The following is an 18,041-nucleotide window of genomic DNA, read 5'->3' as shown; positions in this document are numbered from 1 at the left end:
AGAACACAGATCTAGAACAGGAATCTACTTTCATACAAATGTCTGCTTATCTAGAATTGAACCTGAAACTTACCTAAGATATACTGACCACTGCGCCACATGAATCGGCCAGACAAAACAGTTTCTAAAACTTGTATTAATATTAGGAGCAAACATTCAAGCAATCCACAATTCGACGTTTATAACTTATGTAACTTATGAAAGCTGATTAATTAGTCTTAGATCAACTTAACTGGACGCTTCAGAACATCCAACCAGCATCTAAAACGCCGTGAAAAACGACGTTGAAAATACCCTCAAATCTGTAAAACGTTCTTTCATTCTATCGGCACCATTTAAAGTAACAAATCGCTGATGTCTGAAGTGGGTACACAAGTTAATGAGCGGATATTTGAGAGCGTCTGAAAAGATTAAATGCAAGCACTTCCTCAAACAGGCAGGTACTATGAAGAGTGATCTATAACGACTCGATCGCTAAGTGGAATGTTTCAGATGAATTATTACGATTGTTCTCGTCTTTTTGTTCCCGAAATGACGGGATGTAATGGGACAAAATTTTTGTTCGGGGCTGGATGTGTTCTTTATAACGGGCCATGCTTGTAGCTAAACTATTACAACAGTTTGAATATGATATGTTGTGTAGATTTTGAGATATTTTCTGTTAGGAACTATTTTGACTTAAATGACCAAATTAAACTTTATTTCATAGTTTCCTTAAGAAATATTAAGTCATGTTTGCTGCCAATATATTTAATAGTCACCTGGACAACGAACCCTTCACTAAGCATGCTCCGATCCGTAGTTTGTCACTTTTTTATTTTTTGTCAAATTTTTGTTCATCAATCCAGATACAATAATTACAACAATTAATTAAACTCAAATATAAATCCTTCTAATAACAACAGATACCTAAACAGCTAAGATGTTTTTTAAGTTTAATCCACCACTTTATGTTACTTGGTACATTTCTCGACATTAACACTATTTCTATTCTCGTCGAATTCTAATGTAAGGAGACTGTTTTAAACATTATGAATATATGAAAGTCCCCGTTCGTTGCGAGTGATTCTCCGTGCACCGGAGTGAGGCTAAGTGAGTAAAATAGTAAAAGTCCAAAGTCAATGTTTGCTGTCGTGATTTTTGCTTCACTCGGCCGTAGCGCGCTATGCTACGCTTCGATCTGCAATGCATTAAACTATATATGCAGTGTTCCCAACCGTACGATAATTATCGTACATGTACGATAATTTAATACCACCGTACGATGTACGATAGCGAGTCATTATCGTACGCAAATGTACGATAATTGGCTACTTGAAACTTTTTGGGAAACTGTTTTAATGAATTCATAAACGTATTATATATATGCCTTTAATTGATAATTTTTTCGAAAAAAGGGCGATTTATTAATAAAATTTTTTTTTTTATTACCGTATCTGCCGAAAAATTATCGTACATTTCATAAGAACGCGTGCATCGCGCCTAATGATGTGCCGAGTCGGCCATTTTTGGTTGGTTGGTTCGAGATTCCAAAGTACTCGAGTACAAAAAAAAAGCAAAAAAAAAAAAAAAAAAAAAAAAAAAAAAAAAAAAAAAAAAAAAAAAAAAAAAAACGCCACCACGAGTCGACCTGACTCGGCACATCTCTACTCGCGCCCGCGTTCTTATGAAATGTAGGATAATTTTTCGGCAAATACGATAATTTTACGCCCCTGGTACGATCAACGCCATCTCCCAGGTTGCCAACACTGTATATATGTAGATTTATGTTAAACATTAAAAACATTAGACATTATGTATGTACGGTACGTCTATTCTTGTCTTTAATAGGAAGGATAGCGTTTTTGTGTCCTAGTTTAAAGTGTATGGTGGTACAGGTTTTGTTTATATGAGGCATTCTAACTTGGCTCTGAGGAACACATCGGTAATTATCTTCATACGAAAGCCTAATATTGAAATATGCAAACCTGTATTACGTGTCAATTGTCTCCCCAAACCGGAAAATAGCTCTCGTCTGTTTAGGACCTAAAGAATTTTATAGGAGAGTAAATGTTATATTGGACGTTTATGACTGATTCAATTTTATTTATGTTCTATTGAAGGACCGTTTAACATTACTTCATAGAATGCAAGAGAAAATATCAATTTAGTTTGCTACATTGGTAACAGGTATCGAATTGAATATAACATCGATTTTTTGATGAAAAATAATACAAAGTGACTTATGCACTGGTAGTGATGTTAAGTGAGTAAAAGAGTAAAAATCCGAAGTTAATGTTTGCTCGAGTGATTTCTGCTTCCCTCGGCCGCCGGTGATGCTCTCTATTCGCTTCCCTATGCAACGTGCATACTACTATTCCCTTATCCTTGCCTTCTATCTATATTGGAATATGCAAAGCTAATAGTGTCAGTGTATGTGTATTAGTCTCGATAAATCGGAAATTCCCTCTTGTCTGTACCGAACCTAAGGAATTTTATGGCGGTGTAAAACATTTATTGGATTGGATGATTTAATTTTATTTATGTTCTTCTAGAGGACAGTTTATTTTTTAAGCATTATTGAAAAGTGTGTTTTTATTATTACCACGTGTAGTACCAGTAACTTGACGCAGTGAAAGTGATGTACGATTGGTACATTTTTTACGCCAAAAATGTAGTTGTAAACGGCCTTTCATAACTTAATTTAACCTCACCTATAAACTATACCTAACCTTAACTACTTATCTTACCTAACATACTAAATAAATCCAATAGCAGTTCTTACGATGAAACATGATGTTTCCGCTAACTAGCCAAAAAAAAAAACAAAATCTCTGAAACTTTTATAAAATTAGCAAAATAATTCATTTCACTAAAATCTCCCTGTAAGATAATCTACAGATTGCCAAATATATATCCTCTGTTACCGGCCTTACCTAACAGCGCTAAATCATTTGATTTCACATGTCACCGTTTGGAAAATGGCGGGTTGTTTGATTAAAACTAATTTGTGTTAAAACAGCGAGCAAACACGTAATTAGCATGCAAATTGATCGTTGGGATATTGACCACAATTATAAAATAGCGCTCTTCAAACACGGCACTGATTTTATGAATCCCATCGGATCTATTTTAACTCTTATTTTGAACGATTCATTTTAAACTTAGGCGTGGAATTAGTTTATATCACTCCTTGTAAGCTAAGTAAATCTTTAAGATAATTTTAGGAAAAACAGATTGTGTGTTTCATCCAAACCTAACCAAAACATTTATGACTATTATGGTTTCATTTCTTTTAAATAATTAGATGTATTCCCAATATTATGAATTAGGTATTACCTCCTAAAATATTATTGCTCTTCCCTTTTTGGTATTATAAAAATAAATCTGGTACCGACATAGGTATCTGGAATTCAATACTACGAATTTCTTTACAGTTTTGTATTACTGTTATTTTAACGCTTTCTATAAGTATGGTTTGTTTTGTCGAGGCTAATGCACCCACACAGACAATAGACATAAACACATAAACGGAACATATTATAAATTCTTTGTTTAACATGTTTGTCTGGTCGGGGATCAGATACGAAACATTCTAGCCAGATAATATGATAACCCACGCAACCCATAGTTTAAATTAGTTAAGTAAATTATGATACATTTAATAATAGTCAGTTAAATCACGTTAATGATGAAACGACCTTATTCAACTATTTGATTTCATTAATTTTATTACCCTCAACACCTACTTTATTAGGCTCGTAAAAATTTACAAACTTTTCAAATGAGTTTCAATTCCATTATACAGACTGTGACGAGTTTGCAATATGTAGTAAAAATTTAGTATGTGTTTATATAAATGAATAATAAATGATGGTCTAGTATCATCCCGTCATGTTAATTCGTTTTTACCCGACTGCCAAGAAAGGATTATGATTTTTGCGCGTATCTTGTATGATTGCATTTTTTTTTATATTGCAAATCTATCCATTGCAAAAAATATCATTGGTGTTGTTATATTCGTCTCAAATACCCAAGTGGGCTTAGATAAATGTTTAAAACAATAACATGACGGACCTTTAAAAAAAAATAACCAAATTAATGATATGAAAAATAAAAGAGATGTTTTTTGTAAATGTATTTTACATCGTAAATGTAATAACGTGTCTTATTTCACACAACTAAATATATAACATATATAAATAATTAAATTCATCAGGCAACTAGTAGGAATATTATTTATTCCATCCATACTCAGAAAAACCGTGACGTTACTGCGTTTAAAAATTTAGGAACTATAAACATCTCCCCCATGAAAGAGCAGTTTTGAAGCAAATTGCAAGTAATTCTGGAGCCAATCATGGACGCACCACATCACTGCGCTGACACTTTAGTTACGATATTCCAATGAGCCACGAGCGCGAAATCTGTGCCCTGTCTCTGACTTCACTCCGACTGGCGTCACTTCTGTGTTAAGTAGTAGTAATGTTAAGTATACCCATAAAAGAATATTACATTAGTAAGGTAATAAAAAGTACATTAGAAAGAGGAAATAACACTATGCAACGACGTCAAGCAGCGTCAATGTTAGCTTATCAGTACCAACACCAAACATTAATTACAAAACCATACGTACACGACAAGCAAAATGGCCGCGAATTCTTGGAACAAAATCCTCATAATGGAGGCATTTAAGCAAAAAATATATCGTCCATTTAAAACAAAATTGTACTTTAACAAAGGTAATTCAACAAGTAAGTATTACGAGTGTAAACGTGCACGGGCGGCACGCGATTTGCAAATAAACCTAGGAAGATAGCAAACAGCAACGTTCGCTACATGCGATAAAAGACCTGCGCCGTTTCAAATGGAAATAACAAATGGACGTCTGATTTTTTGTGTTGCGGCATCGCCAACGTGGCTTACATCAAATTTAATACTTCATTCACCCCGCGAGTGCTTTTTTATTGCGTTCGATTGTTTCCAACTTAAGCACAGAGAAACACAAGTCATTTTTCCGCGTGATTGAACCCAAAGAAAGCGGATTTCTAAACAAAAAATCCACTAAGATGCCGTTACGCCGTTAGTTGTGGAAACATTTTCTTATCTCCGAACTACGTATAGTTACGACGTTAAGGACACCTATAACCACATTCGGGGTTCGTTCGATAACAAAGGAAAAACACGGAACGAGGAGCAAGATGTTCTAAAAATACTTTCGCAATCTACCTACCTGTTCACCTGGGCTGGCCATTCCGGCCTCCCATAAAGAAGAGTAGACGGGAAGCGCCGGGAAGGGTTTATCGTTCCTGAGGGAGCGGCCGCCAACCCGACACTTTATCATTGCCGCCTCTATCTCTATGTACTCCTAGTCCTTTGTACTCGAAGCATTAAGATCCCAAAACAAGTTAATTTGCACCGTCTAATAGTTCGATGCCCTTCGTAGCACGAACTTCAATCAAATGGGTTCACTCACGTATCGATTATTCGCTTGTTTGTCGTGTTCTAAGCATGTTTGGAATATTTTTCTGACTCCCATGGTATTTTAGTGAGTAATTTTAAATACTTCAGTCTGGTGGAAAAGAAAAATGGCATGAATTGTTAACTAATATTATATTTCTACTATACTTTTATACTACTACTGTACTTAGTTTATTATATCCTTCTAAGCGCCTTTCAAATGCTTATAATAATATTTATTTAACTCACACGTCTGCGAATTAATTATATACTTTAATTATGATAAATTCAATGAAATGTCACACAACGTTTTTTTTATTAACGTTATGTATACGCTGTCGTGTCACTCGTGTGAAACACACACCTACACACATCCAAGGGTAGCAATTAGTGGAATTAAACCCACAAATTTCAGTGTGCGCGCGAAAATTGTTAAATAACGATGTGTTTTTGTGTATTATTGTGAAACATTAATCGGCGATGCGTGCTTGTCGATGTGTTTGTAATGAAATGCCGCGTGCATTCTGCGGTCGACATCGCGCGCTCAACAAAAACAGTTGCTGTTTCACTGTTGCTGGAAATTTATAGATTTTATATGTGACAGGCAATAAAGGCTGTGGCTGTGTCAGGCTAGTGGCTCAAACGTCTCTCAATCGGATTTTTTTATATGAATCCCAGGCGCGTACCTCTTATTTTTCAAAAATATCAGCGTATTAGAAATTAATTATGAATACTAATTAATACTCGTCTGAGTTTAAAAATCTCAAAGGTTTGTGATGTCTACCAACTCGCACTAAGCGATCATATTGGACTAGGGCCTACATTCTTCTCACATATAGAGGAGACTCGTGCCCAGCAATGGGATAGTTATGAGCAATTGACGAGGATATATTAATGTTTACAGCGTTTTAACCACCGATTACGTCATCCATATCGTCACATCGGACTGATTCCAATACCTTGAAGGTTTTTTATTCAATGAATATTGTTATGCGTATCCGGATAAAATACTTTGATATCTTATTGACAAATTAAAGGGTAAATTAGCGTGACTTGACAGCGAATGAATGGCGTGACAGACAAGTGGGGCGGTAGGGGATGTCATGTATCGCAAGTAGGTCCATTAATTACGCATTGCGTCTTGTACATGCATTACCTAGTGTAACCAGTACATACGCACTACTTACTAACAACATCGCCGATGCGTCGGCGACGACACCGGTGTCGTGTCGATTAGTTTAAAGGGGCTGCTATGGTTTAAAATATAGTCTCGGTATTTTTTTAAAACAACGTTTTCTAAAAACGAAAGATCTATTTATCGCCCCGAAATCCTTTGCATAGTAAATCGATGAAGCCGTTTCTGAGATTATAGAATTGCTCGTTTGAAGGTATTAGATTAATACCCATACAACCTACATTGTATGTGCAACTCCTGACATAACTAGGACATCTATAATCAATCCGGATTGTATTGAAGTCAGCCACAAATGCAGTGCTATTCGTGTGGTCTGTCTAATATCTGTATAATATAGATTTGAATATAACGTAGATTCGCACTGCCTTTTGTGAAAGGAATCATGGAAATTCTAGTATTAGCAGTTTCTAGTAATTTCGAAATGGCGCTATAAATCAAATGAAATAATTATTTTCCGACTGTTGAAATTCAGAATCCTATACATCATTGCATGTCAATTTGCTGACCATAATGACAATAATTCGAATAGATGAATGTGTTAAACGTTTATCAAAAATATTATGAGCTATTTTCTATTTCATAAAATATATGTAGATAGGTACGTTATACATAGTCAATAATTTCTTATAGCAAAGAGGTTTTGCTATCGTTACAACACTTGAAAATCGTTGGTGCCAATAATAGATGGATAACTTCAAGGCTTCAAGTTTTATAATGTTTCTATCCATCCATCCATCCATCCATCAGCCTTTTGAGCCACTGCTGGACATAGGCCAGCATTATAATGTTTACCTACCTTTAAATTACGTTTATTTCATTTTTTTGTTGACGAGGGGGAAACCTTCAAACGGTACCCGACGCCATGGGAGTGATGCCGAGTTATGTTGGATTTTTACCGCACTAAAACCCCCCCGGTGACCGTCCTCAGCGTTTGGTGGAGAACTCCGGGATCTCCAACGGAACACAACCGGAGTCCTCCTAACGCGATGCCCTTCTATCGGACTCTGCCCTGGGGGTAGCAATTTACGCTCCTCTCACATCCCCTCATGATTACAGCGATATGCGACCACCCAAAGCTGTCCTTCCCGGGGACGCTTGCTGGACGGTTTGAGCTCCCACTCTTGCCGCCCGCAACCCCGGAAGCCCCATTTAGTCGCCTCTTACGACAGGCAGGGGATACCGTAGCCCTATTCTGGCCCGGTACTACAGGGACAACCATTAAATTACCTACCTGAGCTTACTCATTTTAATAAGCATACTTAATATTTTTCTTCTAGGATTTAAGCCTCAGAACCTCGAATGTGTAGAAGATACCACTAAGCCATCCTTACTTATTACCACATTACCGGTATTAAACCTTTTCACATTTTACTTCCTCTCAGCGCCACACATTTTTCTCCTCCCCTTATTAGCAGATCACAAAAACACATTCGGACGCGCAAAGCCGCTGGGATAATCGCCTAAAAAGGCGTCAGGAACAATTATGTAATGTTCCTTTTCCTCTTGATACGAAAACAATATTTTGAGCGTGACTTTTAATGCAGTTTCGATGCATAATTCTATTAAATTGACGTGTGTATGTGTGTATGTATGTATACGTGAATTTTGTGCTTAATGTGCGGACAGCAGCGTTCTTTACTGACGCGCATACCAGAGCTAGACATTCGGAGTTTCGGGTTCAATCCTGGTCAGCTAGATATCTAAATAACAAAATATTTTTATATTTATCTTTGTGTGTAAAAGCTTTCAAAGCACAGGGAATGTTAGTTTCGAGCTATGAATGTGTGAATGTAGAAAGCGACAGAAATGTCTTATTATCTTAAGTATAAAATTCTCGTGTCACAATGTTACTTACCGTACTCCTCTGACACGTCTTTACCGATTTTCACCAAATTTTATATGCATATTCAGTAGGTCTGAGAATCGGCTACTATCTTTTTTCATACCCCTAAGTGATAGGGTTGTTAACCCTTAACATTATTTTATTTATATGGCAACACAACGTTTGCCGAATCAGCCAGTTTTCTATATAAAGTCTGATACAACAATTTTAAAAGCACCTTTGCGTTCTAAGTGTTGTAAATAACAAATTACGTATATAACAAATTTCTAAAACGTTGAAAAGTAAGAACTTAGAAACCATTTTCCAAATTCGTAATCCATTACATCCATCCATTTTCTTAACACAAAAGTGACTGAGAGCGGAAATATTGGAATGTCAGTTGTTTGAAAACAGAAAAAGTGTAAAAAACAATGCAAACCTATTCGATGCGATGTATTGTCCTTTTACTACCGTCGAATCGATTTATAGGCCGGCTCTAGTTTGTATGTTCATAAAAGGCCACCTTTGTCTAAACTTCGACCTGCCTATTTGATATGTTGAAGGTATTCTAATCGAATAAGCCCTATTATAATATGTGCCTATAGAGGCACAATTTTAGGTGGTAGAACCCTTTGTGGTTCGACTCCGGCGGCACCACCGCCACACTTACTCGTATTTCTGCCTAATAACAGCAGCGTTAAGCGCTGCTGTGTTCTGGTTTGAAGAGAAGGGTAAGGGAGACATACTCTTCCAAGGCGTTCCACCTTACTCCTTATGGGTAGTGGCGCATCTGCAAATGCGCCGCTACCCCTGAGGACAAAGGGGACCACCTTCAATCCTGGTCTCTGACGTTGTATTCGTGTTTGTGTGGGGCAATGGCACCCATAACACAGGGAATCCTACGATGAGACTGAGAGTATACAAAGTGTATTTTTTATCTTTTTTAACGGTCTCTTAATCTTGAACCCCCATTCAAATTATGGTATTAGAAATCTGTGGTCCACCACAGCCACAGCGGTAACTGCTAAATGAACATCATTCTCGTTCAACATCAATTAAAACGTGGTAGATTGTTAATTTTTACCCCAATGTGTAAGATAATGTTTATCGGGCGAATCTCTGTATGTATATCTCATTCTTTGGCAAGCCCTGCAACCAAAAGTCTGTTTGTCCACTGCACCGTCACCGAGCCGATACCGTGAACGAGATAATTTCGGTCCGATTTTAATCATGTCGTGACGGCGATAGTTTGTCCACTGCGACCGATATCGATGGTTTATTTTATTCCAGCTGCCACTCGTGTGACAGCAGTGTATGGATAAGTTCCAATGTGTTTTACATTGCCGGCACATCGGCCCGTCAAAAACTCGGTGACGATCTAGCCGGTCACGCCGATCTACTCGGAATGCGTGCGGTGGACAAACTGCTATAGTAAACGTATGTACGACACTTCGGCGCCGTCATTTATTATCGGTATCAGCTCGATATCGGTGGTCGGTGGACAAACAGTGAAACATCATGATAGTTTTGGACCTAAGACGTGTATGGAATTCGTCTAAATTATGAGTAATTATAGCTTATTCGTAAGCAGTAAGTTTATTTGTTTTTATAATGCATTTAGTTAACCAATTTCAATATGGATCTAAATGTGTCACTGTACCCGAACGCATAATCGTTTTAAGTCTATTTGTTGCATCCATTATTCCTATAAACGTCCAAAGTTCATAGTTCAAACCAATTCAGCGATTGTTTTATTTGCGTTCCTGTGTGCAAAATTCACTGAATGTAATAAATACCGAACACCGAGCCAGCGAAATAATTACCCTCACCCCGGTAATATACTGTACGGTGAACATTAGGTTCATAGGTTTTAGTATCAAAATGTAATTGCATTTACGTTTGGACTTGCTGGGTTATTTATGGAACCTTTGTTGCGTTTTACTGCCCTTTATTGTATAGATCCTACATATTTTTGGGTCATTGCAGTTTTTTTTTTAATATAGGAGTAGCAGACGAGCATGCAGTCCACCTGATGGTAAGTGTCTACTGCCGTCCATGGACATCTGTAATTAACCCCAAATAGAATTAGATGACATAAGGTCGGCCACAGATGTGCCGCTACCCCCGAAGACTAAGCTGGAACGCCTCGGAAAAGTTTGTCTCCCTTACCACACCCTTCAAACCGGAATACAGCAGCGCCTAACACTGCTGGTATTCGGTAGAAATAGGTGTGGCGGTGGTGCCGCCGAAGTCGAACAACAAAGGGTTCTACCACCTTCATAGTTCCTACACTCATAACCATATATCTCCTATAAATCTCTGATCGTAGCAGCCGCAGACAAGGACAATTACTCAAATACATTCCAAATAAAAATCTAGATTTAACTTTTAAATGTTACCTAACCGGTGATCGAACCTAGAACCTCTACCCGGACGACTGACCCGTTTATTATTCAGCCGGATTTATTAACGAAACAAAAGCCTAATTTACTAACGGAACCTGTTTATTATACACTTGCAGTTGACTGTTTTTAATTTCCCGTCGCAAAAATAAATCTTAATGGTTTAATACAAATGTCTGTGTCACTATTATATCTAATGATTATCTACGAAAATTCACCGTATTGGAGCAGCGTGGTGGATGTTTCTACCCTCCCCAACCCTTAGCAGTGGAGACTGGAGAGCCCTTAGTTATATGAAGGTCGTAAAATGTTTGCAAGTCAATTACAAAATTGCTTACCAACATTTGATACACGAAAGAAAACTCCTGAATTTATTAACGTAGAAGGATGTAAGACCCCATACATACTACAGTCATTCACTTACATTTTCGTGCAAGTACAACTAGGTTGAAGTATATGGTTCGTATTACCGCGCCGCCGGAGACTTTACTGCGCCCTGGGGACGCGCCAGTAGGTACTGTGCACATTGATTCTATATGAACGTACGATGTATGTTTTAGAACGTGTAATGTATTAAAATGTGTTTAGATACATTATCGATGTGATCTTAGCACAGTCACCTAAGAAGGTAAGAGTTTGGTATAGTCTAAGTGTGGTCAATTGAAATCTGGAAAATTTTCGAATAAGGGCAGGCGTACTTACTTGAAATTTGCCACGACTAGTCCTTCCTAGGAATGTCTAAGAATCGACTACGCCCAATAAACTGAAAGATAGTTATGACTTAAATTTAGATAATAATAGGCTGCGCAGTTAGGAAAAAGTCGCTAAAACCGAAAGCGGTCACGTATTTCTTGAAGGAGAAGTTCGAATAAAGTCTATCCATGTGGCAATGAAATTTTTCCACTATCGGTCCGTTTAAGTATCGACTGTACTCAGTGTTAGGCAAGCCCTACCTGATGTTAATAATAGGTTTTGAAGAAGGCCCGGTTCAAACTGTGACGACATACAAAGAAACTCACAAGATCTTGGAAAATAAATAACGTACGTATACCACCGCTACCGCCGTGCACCCCAAAAATGTAGGCACGCAATAAAATACACTAGGAAGGTAGAAAGTAAAGTCTGTTGGAATCACCGCGCACCGCATCCCAGTTTACTGCGCCCACGGGACCGCGCCAGAACTGCGCACATTGATTCTACATGAACGCACCACTACCTAAATATGTTTCCCTGGTACCTATGTACTTTGTAAAATAAAGAAAAGTACATTAAGTACATATTTAAACAAATATCAGGACTGAAGGTACCACACTCACTGGTGTATTTGGTCGACCATCACCACCAATTTGGTTAATTTTGTCATGAATTTGGTCGAATTAGGTCGAAAAATTTTTTTTTTTTTTGTATAGAAATTCGTACATATGATGACTATTACTTCGTATATTCGCATAGCATAATCGTGCTTGTGTCTCAGAAACGTAGATTTTTTAAAAATATTCCATTTTTTATGTTTCCGTGCTCTCATGAGGAACATATAAAACAAAGTAAAAGAATATTGCAACAGAATATACTATAATCGCGCGCGTATAGTATATTTTTATTACTGCGCACCCCATCGGAGTTTATGGTACAAGCCCAGAGGAATAAATGCGCCAAAAATACGATGGAAGTAACAAATAAACCATTGATATATTCGTGTCTAATTCAGACAACTTTTTTTGAAATTAATACATGCTGTTATAGAGAGACAGTGTGAGTAAGAAATATCCTGAGCGAACCCACATACATACGAGTACTGTCTTACATACTTTTAAGAGTTCTTCATAGAGTTATATGTAAGAGCTACGGATCCGAATTTGCTCGGCATGGTAGACTACACATCGAATTCCATAAGGTTACCCTATTTGACTACACTGCCCTACGAAATGTAATAACTCATAAGACGATAAAAATAATTAGGTGAAATTACTCGTACATTATAACCGAAAACATGATAGCAATAATTATCCCCCAAACATTTTATTTGCCACACGATATTCTGACCCGAGTCGTTAGATGTCACCTGAGCCTAGCACCCAATTGTCTCGCGCCAAAATACGCCCCATAAATAACAATATTCCTGGATAATAAGAGATTGTGCCGATTCCAGTCCCTATTGAGTTAGACAATTAGGGTAGCTTTATTAAGTTATAGTATCTCATGGCGTCCATTCAATATAATTAGTGTGGGTACGTGACACGCATATGCTAGGGACACAGATGGATGTAAAATACTATAGGTATTTATATATGATAAAGTAAAAGGTAGATTAGAAGTGGTGAACACTTCGTTTGACGTAGGTGGTACTGCTGTCAAACATATAGCTGTCTCATAACACGGTGCACCAGTGTTGAGTGCTGCTGGCTTCTGGTTTGTATGATGAAGGGACGTTGAGCATCAACTTAGTCCTTTAGGGGAAGACTCATATATTATGACTGATCTTAGGATAAACTCCAATCCTATTTGGAAATGATTGCAGACATCCATGACCGCCAGTAATATGGTAGACAATATAATCGTTTGCTGCATAAAAATATAAAAATACGGATATTAACCCGTTGACTGCCTGTGTTACTGAAGTGAGATATTTGAAAATTTTCTTTACTAAATAAATTTACTTAAACAGTAAAATGCTTGTAAATATACCTTCTGTAATTGACAGAAGAATGGCTTCTTTTTAATAACATCAATAGTGCTAAGAAAAACTTAAATAACCGTTGTGATTTGTATACAACCCATCTAATCATTAACCGTGCCTCACCAATTTATACAATTAATGAATGTACTCGTATCTTAATTTTTTACAACCACATTCTTATAATATTCATACGTACGTGATAATAAATAAAACGCTCGCATCATTCGCGTCGCGTCATTTTCCGAATAAAGTGTCTCAATATTTTAGCCCGGTAAAATATTACCCTATCCAATTCCCTTTCTTTCGTATGAATTCATAATTTAATTGAGTACAATATATTACAAGTTAGGTAATCCGAATCTACATAATACATTTATCCGGTTTCATACGAGTAGATGGTTTCTTGCAAGGGTCCAGGCGAACAGGAGGGTGAAGTGGCAAGGAAAGTTTTGGGTCTTTATTTATTGTTATTGCCTCATTAAGGTACCTAGCAAGCGATATCCTACAAATTGCAAATAAATAAACCACCACGAACACTCGTTGAATCAGTAAAAGGAAATCTTTTCGGATGCGAAGCGTCTACGGTTAATGAAGTTTTTTTATTTACGCTGCAAATGCCTACATTTTATCAAGTTTTAAGTGCAGTTGTATTTTGGTTTATTTTTTGACTATTCCCAAATGTATACGAACCATAAAGTTGTTTATTTTTAATTACTTAACTACGAATCTACTGTCAGTAGATTACTTGAAAATATACGAATAATATCTAAAAACTGTAAAAATATTGCTGATTTATTAATATGACATTTAAAGTAGAACGATTATGAAATCCCTTTAAAATTCTTTGAGATAGTTTCAGATCTATCGTAGTTTAAACTCAAAGGGATCTAATATCTCAAAGGAGAAACGCATTGAGAACTGCTTTGCATATTACACATTACGAATAAGAAACGAAGAAGCTTAATACTTGCGGTAAATTGCAATATGTACAATTTATTTTCTAGAAAAAAATGGTAATGTCATGTAACGCGTTGCTCTTCCCCCATCTGTACAACACAACAAAGCTTGCAAATGCACTCATCGAAGTCAAATGACTCATGACTAAAACACCAAATAGAGTGTCGCACAAACAGCATTGTGTCCTGATAGCACTCAAGGTAAATTGCGCTCTATCTCATAGGTGGAGCGTAGGTATTTTGAACTTATTGAGCGCAAATTTTGAAGACCGCAACCCTTTGAATAGTCAATGTCGCGTACCCTTATCTCGCCACAGAAAGGCGACACCACATTACCGGTATTATGCTACTGCGAAGTCGGGCAGACTTGTCCAAAACGCGCTTTCGTGTTCGGTGTTAAAGCCGTGAATTGTGTACAGCGGTTAAAGTACAGGACATTTTCAAAGTGCAATTTATATTGTATTGGAAGTTAGAGCGTTTACTCCGCCTGCACAATATTTTGTGCCGGGCCAATGTGCGCGGCTGAGCCTTGTTGCATGTCCTCTGTGAAAGCTGGCTTTACATTTTCTTGTCTCCGTACAGCGAAAATTTAATAAGCATGAGTGGAATTCTCGCACACTATTGGAGTTCACAAAGCGATTAGGAAATTGTGGGTTCGACGCGATTTATTTCTAAACTGAATCAGGAATGTATTAGATCTTATATTCAATCTCCGAGTAATATCGTTGAGTTGAAAGCGGTTCTGCGAAAAGCTGTACATTAAGGTTCGTAATAGTCTTGTGAGGGAAAGCTTTGTATATTACATTTTATAATGAAGCTATAGGTAGGTACCTGTTAGAGTAAAAGTTAAATTGTAGACACATGTTCTGTAATAGTGTTCTATGACACACTACATCTTGAGTTAATAAAAGTGGGATTACAATAAGTTTTCTAAAAGTCAATGAAATAACCTATAATTTATTAATTGTTTGTGCAGTAGAACTTGAAGGTGGTAGAACCCTTAGTGGTTCGACTCCGGCGGCACCACCACCACACCTATTTCTGCGTAATAACAGCAGTGATAGGCGCTGCTGTGTTCCGTTTTGAAGGGTGACGTAAGGGAGACATACTTTTTCGAGGCGTTCTAGCTTAGTCCTCAGGGGCAGCGGCGCATCTGTGGCTGACCTCAGGTAGGAATATCTAATCCTATCTGGGGTTGATTACAGATGTCCATGGGCGGCAGTAGCCACTTACCATAAGGTGGACTGCATGCTCGTCTGCTACTCCCATATTATAAAAAAACTGAATTTGTTAATTATTTAATGCATTTCATTTATAGAAACCACAGTTTAGTTCTGAAATACGTGACAGTTTTTACCAATTCATATAAAACAATACCAATTTTCGAACTTTTGCTATTTTCGAATAACAGTTGAAAAACTGTGAACACTGCTTTTTAAAAGTTGTCTCTTTTAGCTATTCTGAGCATAAAAGTCTGAACAGCAACCGTTATTTTAAAACTAAAAGTTGAAAAACAAGAACTTGTGATTTTCCTATAAAATAGACAGTTGTTGTTGGCCCTCACCTATACAATCCAGGGATTTATAAACCTACTGGATTTATATTGCGTTATATTAACTGTTATATGCTTTAGTACTCTAATACATACGTTTATGGTTGTGAATATATACCACAATGCATATACTTACAGTAATACGATTAAGCCTCAGAATGTATAAAAATATAGGTACGAGTATATTAAAGATTAAATACACATTTAACAAAGATATACAAAAAATACAGTCTACAGCACAGCAAATTATGCATAAGTATGTTTACTATTATACTGTTTTAATTTATGAAATGGATTTAATACGGGTGTTTATCGTAACTTAACTAATGAAATGACAACAAATATTTTAGGTGCAATCAATAACATTGATATCAAGATGGAAGTCCAAAATAATGAAGTAATTAAAATCGTTTTAAATAATACCATACCTTGGTTACAAACAAATTATATTTAATCAAATTACAAAGTGCAAACGTAAGCGGTAGGTATATTTGTTTATAAGCGCGCAATTCACTCAAGCGACCTTTTCAATATTCTAAGAACCAAGACTAGTTTACATGTTATTATAGAAAATAACATTACCATGGAAATTTTCTCATTTTTCGCACTTACGTCAGCTCGTCTGCAGGTACGAGGTTCAATCTTGTCCGCTGCATCATAAATTTCGTTGTCTGTAGTTACCTCGCCCGCTCACGTGCATCAATGCGTCTAATTTGACAGATACGTGCATAATTTGCAAGCAATATTGTGCAGTCCCGAGGGTACAAAATTGTATTGTACAATATTGAGGCAAGATAAATTGTAAGCCAACCTAAGCAAGTAGTAAAAATAGTATAAGTAACTTTTCATATGATTTTTAAAAGACGATTTTTATATATTTCTATGGCCCGTGCCAGACATAGCACAAACATTTGAACACATATTTGAACATATGTTTGAACACAGTGAAGCACGGGTATTTGAGTATTTGTTCAAAGCTTGCTACAAATATTTGCACTTTGCCATTTGGTGTCGGTTTTTCGAGCGTACATCAAAGCGATCAAATTTCAAGTATGTGCGAAGCCTGCTACACATGCGGAAAGTCCAGTTGCTAGGAGACCATGACATGAGTGACGGGTTAAAAAAATTAAACAAATAAGTGTTCAAATGTGTGAGCAGTCTTTGTTCAAATATTTGTTTATGTCTGGCACGGGCCTTAAGGTACAGAAATCTATAGTTTTTGGGTAAACGATCACATCCGTTAGCACGAAGCATAAACAAACAAACATCAAAATAATATCGTAATTCGATATCAGTATGCAAAAAATATGCAAATAATTTATCCTCATATTTTCGTATACAAAAATAGCTTACAGGCAACAAAAATAAAACTTTAAAAGGTTGTAAACAAGTTAAGTGAAATCGAATTAACCAGTTGCCGCAAATAGGAAAATTCTCGTTCGTCGAAATACCGCGTGGGCGACCCACGCCCACCTCAATCATTGCATCAGAGTCCGTATCAACCCACATTTGTGTAATCCAAAATTATAGGAATTGCTCTTTGTACATTCTAACAACAGATAAACCGTGTCCAAAAATAGATCTTTTGTACTATATCTATTTTAGGACACTTAATTAAAACTCTAACAAACAGCTAATCGGCTGGGCGTAAAAGTATGACGCATACGATTTTTATAAAAGACGTAGGTAACAATCCCCCTAACCGAATAGAGGACAAGAATTTGTCATACAATTTGGTAATCGAACATAACTGTAAATTACTATGAAAAGTAATATCTATAAGTAATAACTCTTATTGTTTGGTATTTTTGTACTTATTCCTTTGATTCGTCGATATAATGATAAATTTATTGTATACATAATATAACCCATACTAATATAATTTTTCCCCTAACTTCAGTACTGTGGAGTATTTAAGCATACAATTACAACTACCACAATCAATTAGGCTAATGTACACTAAATTGCAGGTTTGTTTCCAAATTAAATTGCTGTATT

The 18,041-nt window shown here is 36.7% G+C and overlaps 1 protein-coding gene and 1 long non-coding RNA gene across 3 annotated transcripts in view; one reads left to right on the top strand and one right to left on the bottom strand.

Moving 5' to 3' along the window:
• The window catches only part of mbl (splicing regulator muscleblind), a 354,372-nt gene that overhangs the window by 75,334 nt on the left and 260,997 nt on the right, over positions 1–18,041 (top strand). The gene's annotated exons all lie outside the window — the stretch shown is intronic.
• Positions 4,347–16,796, bottom strand: LOC140747715 (uncharacterized). Its single transcript, XR_012102902.1, has 3 exons — positions 16,656–16,796; positions 5,213–5,551; positions 4,347–4,446 (listed from the first exon to the last, which is right to left on the bottom strand). It is a non-coding gene; the product is annotated as an uncharacterized LOC140747715 (long non-coding RNA).

This window comes from Epargyreus clarus, unplaced genomic scaffold (assembly GCF_041222505.1).
Source record: "Epargyreus clarus isolate Ecla_fem2 unplaced genomic scaffold, WU_Ecla_fem_2.2 ptg000015l, whole genome shotgun sequence".
In the NCBI taxonomy this organism is placed as follows: Eukaryota; Metazoa; Arthropoda; class Insecta; order Lepidoptera; family Hesperiidae; genus Epargyreus; species Epargyreus clarus.
This window is presented reverse-complemented; position numbering and strand designations above follow the sequence as displayed.